This window comes from Chelonoidis abingdonii, chromosome 11 (assembly GCF_003597395.2).
Source record: "Chelonoidis abingdonii isolate Lonesome George chromosome 11, CheloAbing_2.0, whole genome shotgun sequence".
NCBI lineage: Eukaryota > Metazoa > Chordata > Testudines > Testudinidae > Chelonoidis > Chelonoidis abingdonii.
The window spans coordinates 45773276-45781787 of NC_133779.1; the positions used below are offsets into that span (position 1 = coordinate 45773276).

Sequence of the window (8512 nt, forward strand, 5' to 3'; positions counted from 1 at the left end):
AATGATTTTTTCCCTCTGGCTAGTAAATAGCACTGTAGACAAATAATTTTGTATGGCCAGATCCTCACATGGTATGAATTGGCCCTGCTGCACTTGAGTATATGGTGCAATGCCAGTTTATACCAGCTGAGGAACTAGACCTTTCATTTCTAAGCAGATTGGTGCGCTATAGCCATTTCTGCATCAAAAAGGACAAAAATATTCCAGAAAAGGAAAGGTTATAGTGGAAATAAATTAGACGAGAAACATCAAGACAATGAAATGCTCATAAATTGTAAGTTTTATTGTCTTCACATCTACAAGTGGACACCGAAGGGGGAAGGTAGTGGGTGAAATTATCCCAACAGAAAATATTTCACATTGCATAGCCTGAGAATATAAATGATCCATCAGAAACAGCCCTTAATGATAAAATTTCACACTAATACAGTGGGTTACCTCTTCAAAGCGCATTACAAGCATGAACTGGTTATAATAATCAAAACAACAGAGAAAGTGTGACTTGTGAATGAAACAAGTCATGCCAAGCTGTAGAAAGGTAAGGCAACATCATAAGAGCAGGAGATTCATTGCTGTTACTTGTAGCTGTCACTTCAGCTGCGTGCTGGAATTTTGCAGACTTGATTTTGCAGCTGTTGACTTAGAAGACGCTTTGCCCTTGGTATTCAGCACTTCTGCACTGGAGGGCAGCACTTCTGCACTGGAAGACAGCACTGTTGCACTGGAGGGCTGTACTTCTGCACTGGAGGGCAGCACTTTTGCACTGGAAGACAGCACTGTTGCACTGGAGGGCTGTACTTCTGCACTGGAGGGCAGCACTGTTGCACATGTTGTTTTGGCTTCACATAAGTTGGTGTACTGTGGCATGCTCCAGAGGTACCATGGCATGACGATCCAGAATCGTGGCATGACGATCCAGAACCGTGGCATGACGATCCAGAACCGTGGCATGACGGCTCAGAACAGACACACCGCCCATGGCTTCCTCCGGAGGATCCATGGAAGTACGATGGCCTCCTAACACAGCAGTGGCCTCCACTGCCGTGGCATGACCCCGACGACCCATGGCAATTCTCACCACAGCCCGATCGTCGATACCCATAGTATCGGTAATTATGGGCTTCCCTTGGCCTGCCACCACTTCTGCAGCAGGTGTCATAAGCATAGGTGAAGGGGGTGCGCCGGGTGTCCAGCCAGGAACCTGCAGGGTCATACCAGGTGGAGTTCAAGTTGAAGTAGGATTCCCTTCCAGAAGAGTAAATCATTCTGCAGCTGAGGTGAAGCTGAAAGAAACAGACCAAGGCCTTGAATTTCCATTTACTCTCCTCAGATAGAAATCCTTGCTTGCATACCCCACACACGGGCCAGTGGTTCATAACTTGAAAACCTTGAATCCAAGGGTGATATCAACACCCCCATTCGGGGAATGGCCAGCCTGTTCCAAGATGCCCTCTCTAGGTTTACACTGAAATGGATTTCCCCAGACATATGCAGCTGGGGATCAGAATCAGCCATAGGGCAATATGCCAATTCTCCCCCATGCAAACTTGTTGGAGCTCTCTTCTTGAGCCAGCCCCAGGGTGCTCTCCCCGCTCAGCTCCTCATCCTTTAGCTCCTAATATTTATCCTTAGAACCCATAACACATTCTGCACATTGCCTCGGAGACACACATGCCCTTCGTATTTGCATATGGACCCAGCTACACAAGTAAAATGTGGCTCTAGCATTCCAACCCAGGCACAGGGAACTTTAGACTCTGAGCTGGAGAAAAAAAAAACATTAAAGATATTTTTGATGAGCAGCAAAGAGAATCAGTACAATCTGACTTACCCTATTGACCAACAAGGAGTGAAGAGAAGATGTGAAGCTGAGTGTGTCAGGAGCATTGGGATGCAAGAGTTTTTATATGGTTTGGTGCCCTCTTTCAAATGAGATACCCCAGGGGAATGAGCACTTAATTAGTTACAATCAAAACAACCCCATGTGTGTTTGCGGTTCCCGATCTCTGACATGGCTAGTTGATTAATTATTTTTGATCAGGAATAATTTTTGAATAGTGCAGATGATCAAAGCATTTGATTTGCATAATTGTCAAATAAACTGCGTGAGGCAGATCAGAAGGTATTTATTTCTCCATTTGACAAATGGGTAGACTGAGGCACAGAAGTGATAAGTGCCCTGCTACCAGTGAGTCACGGGCAGAGATGAGTGGAAATCCGGTGTCCCACATTCCCAGTACATTATCCCAGGCTGCTGACTCCTCTGATGTCACTTGATAATGTCATTAGTAGCTCCAGCACACGTGGGTGGCAAACGGGGACAGAACTGGCTGACTTGCCTAGCAGTCCAGGGGTGAGTCATGGGCAGAGCCAACACGCAGAGATTTCTAGCTCCCAGCCCCAGGCCCCTAGACCAGTGTTTTCAACCTTTTTTCATTTGTGGTCCCCCTAAAAAATTTCAAGTGGGGGTGTGGACCCCTTTGGAAATCTTAGACATTGTCGGCGGACTCCTTGGAGGTTGAAAGGCACCGCCCCAGGCCACGCTGCCACGCATGTTACGGGGTTGTGGGTTTTTAACATAATGTGAAGCGGAGCCGCACTGAACAGGAATTGCAGGAGGAGATGGATCAAAAGTGAGGTGGGTTTGGGATTCAGTTTTGCAAAACTTTATGAGTGAGGTTTTTCCTTTGCAGGGGGTTGATTTCTGAGTCCCATTTACTGCCTGGGCTGCCCAGAAGTTTACAATTTTAGCCAGAGGTGACGCATGGGAGGGGTGTTATGTGGGGTCATGTGCTCCCCAGTTGCTGCTTGGTTTGTACTGAGCATATTCTCATGAACTAAGCCATGCTCAGTGACATCTGCTGAGGCCGCTGCCCTCAGTCTGTCACTCCCCGCTACTGCGGTTACAGGTCGTCACTGCTTTTAGTCCCTCCACAGTTATAGGGACATTCAGCTCACCCTACCCCATCCCCCAAAACTATTTTGGAGTTAATTTGATTTTCTGTTTTGCTGAGCTTGGTGCGCAAGGCAGTAATTATAAATGGAGGAGCTTTCAGACATTGCAGTGATATGTTAACAGAGGCCGTGGGTTATCCTGTATAGACCATATCAGGCCGGATTTTGGGCTCCTGAAAGTGTTTCATGGAATCTCATTCCTGACCTGTTTGGTTGTTATTGCTCTTGGAGCTAGTCAAAATTTTTCCATCACAAGCTATTTTGGACAGAATTTGGGTTTTTTAATTGTTTTTATTCTAGTCAAATCAACTGAGTTTCATTGATCTCCACTAGCCAAGTGTCTGGCCCGATTATTCAAGAGGGACCTGATTCAAAGTTCTTGCAAGTGAGTGGGAAGAGTCTCATTTATTTTAACGAACTTTGCATCAAGCCCTCGGGGCTCAAGTGTACATGAGAATAGCTAGAATGCCATTATCAGCATTGGGATTTGCCAGAACTGGAATTTTTCGAAGGTGGAGCTGAGTTGGGTTTTTTAAATCAAAACTATTTTTCAATAAAAATGCCTTTTTGACGACATTTTTGCAGAAATCTTGATTTTTGTTGAACGTTCTTGGCTGCTTATTGGAAGTAGCAAAAACTAAATTTAATTTCCTGGAAACCAATAAAACATTTGGTGTGTGGGTTTGTGGGTTTTGTTGCAAAGACAAAAATTTCCAATGAAAATGAAAAAATGTCCGTTAAAAAGTTTCATGGGAAAAAATCATTTTCAAACCATCTCAAATCACGAGATCCAGTATATAGAGAACCGTCCGTGATTTTCAGGCTCTTCGTTTGAGAATCACAAATGTCACATATTATAATTCATATGTCACCTCATGCTATGGATGCCCTGCTTACTCAAACACATGCTTCACATACTGAATCCATTCTTAATGATAATGATTATCACGTTAGAACACGTTGCCTTTCCAAACCACCAATCCAAACATTAGCTAATTAGTGTGTGTAATAAATCACACAGAGTAAATCCACCATGCAATGTATCAGGCACTGAACAAGTACATGACATATCGCAGTGAAACTCATGTTGACATGGCAAGCCACTTATGTATATACTGAGATTCCCAGGTGGACATGTACAGCTCGTGCTGCCACAGCTTCACAGAATCATAGGGTTTGAAGGGACCGCAAGTGTCATCTAGTCTAATCCCCTGCCAAGATGCAGGATTCCTTGAGTCTAAACCATCCAAGATAGATGGCTATCTGCTATAATAATGGCTATTGTTGCTGGAGCTAGCTAGATCAAAGCTAGCTTGGGTGGGTCTATGCATGTTGCAGTTTAATGATGTGTACTGGCCCTTTCAGACTAGAGCTGGCCAGAAGACTTTGTTCTGGGGACTTTGGAATAAACAAAGGCCCCAGAAATGGCCTTATAGCAGGAAGTGGTCCCAGGCAATTAGTAATTTTCCAGCCTTCATGGTTGTAAAGAAAAGTTTGAAAATGTGACCCACGAAGGCTCAAACCAGGAGGCAACTAAAAGAAGCCCCCAAACTTATTATTTTTTAAATCTTATGGTATTTTGGGGGGTGGAATGGGCGCTTGACTCATGATTTTTGAATGCTTAGCATCGGCAATACCTCCTGTTGTAAAGTGCAGTCCTGACTATTGGTCCTCATTAGGACGATACTGGCTGTTAAACGCAATAGGGATGTGATTAATGTTAACCCCTGAATCGGTATGTATTCAATAGGATGCTTCTGGAGTTATGGAAAGGCCAGCACATTGTCCCTCTGATGAATTGCAAGCTTCCTTGTCTCCCTGGAGATGGAAGAAGGAAACCAAGGGATGGCTAGGTGAAAGTTTTATATATTAGTTTAAATATTCCGTAACCCAGGACTATCAATCAGACAAAGGCATGGTACTTAAAACTAACACTTCACATTTGTATGGAGGATGACACTCTTCAAAGTGTGTTGCAGACATTAAAGGCAACTGGAGGGGAAAAGAGAGAATATCTGTAGTTTGTGAAACGGACAAGACACAAAAAGCTTTATAAACTGAAGGCAACCTCATAAGAACAAGCAGCCAACTGGCACATTTATGCTTGTAGGCTGTTTTCAACAGTTTATTGCTGTTTCTCTGACTCTGTCTTCTGCAGATGGACTAGCAGCTGGCAGATCAGCTTTTGCTGGTGCTGGCTTGGATACTGAAGCGCTGGGGATGATAAAAGAGCAGAGTGTGGTTGCACCAGTGCATAGTCTTGCTGCTCTGGTGCACAGCAACCTTGCGAGTTGTGCTTGTTCTGTTGGCTTCATGTAAGGGCAGCTTCATGGCTCTCTCGGGCAGGCTACGTGGGCATTGTGGTACAATGCTGCAGAATCATGGCATGATGATGCCTCTCAACACAGCTTGACCCTTCGTGGCATGACCCTGAAGCTCTGTTATAGGAGTAGGTCTTTCAGGGACAAGCAGCAACCTGAAAGCATTGCAATAATGCTAATTAAAAGAATAAGAATACAGAGCTCTTTTCACCAGCAGATCTCCAGGTGCTTGGTTGAGGAGGTCAGTTATCATTCTCCTCTAGTCACTCATTGCAAGGTAGGTTTCCAGATCTTGCAACATTTTTCTACACGACTTGTGGACCCTGGCAACGGAGCAGCCCAGCTGGTAAGTGCCCAACTGTTCCCGCAGCATCCACTAGAGCGGCACAGCCCCCATCCTGGCCTTGTGCCCCCCGCGCCCTAGCAGTGCCTCATGCACCCACCCTGGCCTCGTACACCCGGCCCCAAGCAGTCCCCAGAGCCCCTACCCCGGCCTCGTGTCCTCAACACCCTCTGTCCTTGAGGGCTGGTCCCTGGAGCCTTCTTCAGCTCCCCCTTTCCTTCCCCAGTCCACCTCCAGTTTCCTGCTTCTGCCACATCCAGCCTCCCCTGACCTCCCCAGGGCTGCTGTCTGGAGTCTCCTTGGTCCCTCCCGCTACCAGGAGCCTCCTTTCTGCCCCTCTGCTATCCCAGTCCCCAAAGGGGCATCGCACCCCAGCTGGATCATAGCCCGACAGCTTCACCTCCTGCCTCGGAGCCCAAAAGTACTCGCACACTCACACCCTGCTTTACTGTCCAGACCACAGCCCATGCCCATTCTTCTCCCTCCCACCCCCATCTCTGCTACTTGGATCAACTGAGGGCGCAGAGGATCTGGGCCTAGGAAAGCAGGATTAGAAAAGCACCTGAAATCAGCAGGAGTCTGGTGCTTAGGTTGCTAAGGTGAAAATCCCACTGGGCACCTATGTGCATCTTTAAGTGCCTAACCCCCTGCACTTGTAATGACTTACAGTCGATTTTTCTGTAGTTATTAAATCTGTTTTATCTTTTACCTACAACAGTGTGTTTTGCTTGAAGTGCTTGGGAAATCGCAGCTCAGTTCACAAAGGCTGGTGTGTGTCCTCTCCACATTGAAGGAGGCAGGGACTGGGTAATGAATTTACACAGGTCAGGCTTCTGACCAGAGCAGCGATTAAACTGCCTGGAACACCCCAGCTCCTTTTTGAAAAGGAGAGGGCTTATGATCGAAAGAAGAAAGGGACTGGCAATAGACAAGAGATGGAGAAGTTTCTGGATAACAAACACCAAGACTCTGGCACTCTTGTAAAATTTAATGTTTGGCATTTCTGACCAGAGACAGAGGCAGGATTAAATTATCTGAGCATACAGGAACCAATCACATTTTTTGAGGTTGTTAGTAACAGCCTGGGTTGCTACAGCACCCATCGGAAGAGAGAGGCTGTGCAATTTATGAAAGAGGTAAAGAAGAGAGAGAAGCAAACTCGGCTTCTGAGATGGACTTCTTTACTTCTGGTGCTTCTGCGGTGGCCACGGGGTGGGCTGCTTGGTCTGCTGCTGACAAGGGATGGTGGTTTGGCAAGGGACAGGGGTGGGGGCCTGGGGCAGAGGTTTCACATCATGGCATGTCCCGCCCCCGCTGCTGTGGCACGAGGAGCTTCCGCTGTCATGGCAGGAGGAACTGCCGCTGTCGTGGCAGGAGGAACTGCCGCTGTCATGACAGCCTCGGGGCTCACGAGAACACATCTTTACGTTTGCAGGGAACCCTGGGGGAAAAAAAAGACTTTCCTTCAGTTACTGTGAAAACAAGAGCGACTTTCTTAAGATTTTCCTTTCCCTACCCCACTGCATAGAACTCACGATTCTTTTATGTGTTAAATGCGTAAGCCAACAGTTCCAGCTAAATGATCTCTTCTCACTAAGGGGTCAGGAGCATTTGTCTGCGAGGTTGTCCAGGAGTCAGGCCCCAACTGGTGTAAATGGGTGTAGCTCAAGGAAGCTATGTCGAGCTACCCAGCTGTAGGGCTGTCTCTGGTTTCCACTGATGTGCATTTATGTCCCCAGTCACATGCAACCACTGCTCTCCAGATTCCAAAAGAAACCTGGCACCATTTCATTGATTCCCAGGCTTCCTCCTAGGACGACCTGAGCCGAAGTTTTTAGGACTTCTCTCAGGAGGTCTGGTGGCAAGGGGTGGAAGCCGCAAGAGTGAGATCCTCTGGCCTTGGGGATTTACATTCCACACGTAACAGAATTTGGAGAAAAGAGTCTCAGGAAATGTTGTAGGGTTTGTGATTTTTTTCAGGTGGAATCAAGCCATTTCTGGTTATCGATCAACATAAATACTCTCTTAAATGTGGAGGTATGAAATGAAAAGAGACACTGCTTTATAAGAAGTCAGTTAAGAAATGAGACTAATAGTAACCACACTTATCATTACTGCCATTTTACAGACAGGGAAACTGAGGCACGAGAGAGTAACTGACTTGCCTAAGTTCACCCAACAGGCCAAAGCTGCAGGTGGGAATGGAACCCAGATCTCCAGCTCAGTGTCCTATCCCATAGGCAACACTGCCTCCCTGGGAGTAAGTAGGTATGTGCACACACAAAAAATCTGGAGAAAAATGCTACTGAGGGAAAAATGTTCATTGTGGGCAGGGAGAAGAGCTGAAAACAAGACAGGGAAAGAGTTTCACATTATCAGTAGCACAATTTGGCCTGTTCTATTCAGGAGGTCAATCAAGGGATAAAATTTCCAAAATGCCTTAGCAGTCTGAGTCTCATTGATTTACAGTGAGCCTTTGGCTCCCAGGTTCCTAAATCACTGTTGGGACATAGGTTCCTAAATCATTTAGGTGCTATTGAACATTTTACCTGAGTGACCGCCACGCTTTCTCTGGTCTGGGCCAAATCCTCTGCTGATGTAAACTGGAGTAATTCCTTTGAACTCAATAGGAATTATGCTGATTTTACACCAGATGAGGAGCTAGCCATTGTGAGTTTATGGACAGTATCTTTCTACTTTTGAAAGCTGGGATTTTCTAAGGCTCCTACATCCCATTAAAATTCCAGATTGGAATGGGACTAGGATACCTATCACCCCTTGGCTACTTTTAAAGTCCCAGACAAAATGCATAAACTAAAGTTTGCCATTGGATAAAAAAGAACTATGAGTCAAGGAGATGCTCCCATCAGGTAGCTTTGTCCCCAAAAGCTTG

General features: G+C 46.1%; 1 protein-coding gene across 1 annotated transcript in view; it reads left to right on the forward strand.

Moving 5' to 3' along the window:
• ILF2 (interleukin enhancer binding factor 2) overlaps positions 1–5373 on the forward strand; it is a 270325-nt gene extending 264952 nt beyond the window's left edge. The window contains exon 15 of the mRNA XM_075071037.1: positions 5364–5373. The gene's annotated coding sequence lies outside the window, so the exon portion shown is untranslated. The remainder of the gene's footprint in view (positions 1–5363) is intronic.
• The last annotated feature ends 3139 nt before the right edge of the window (positions 5374–8512 follow it).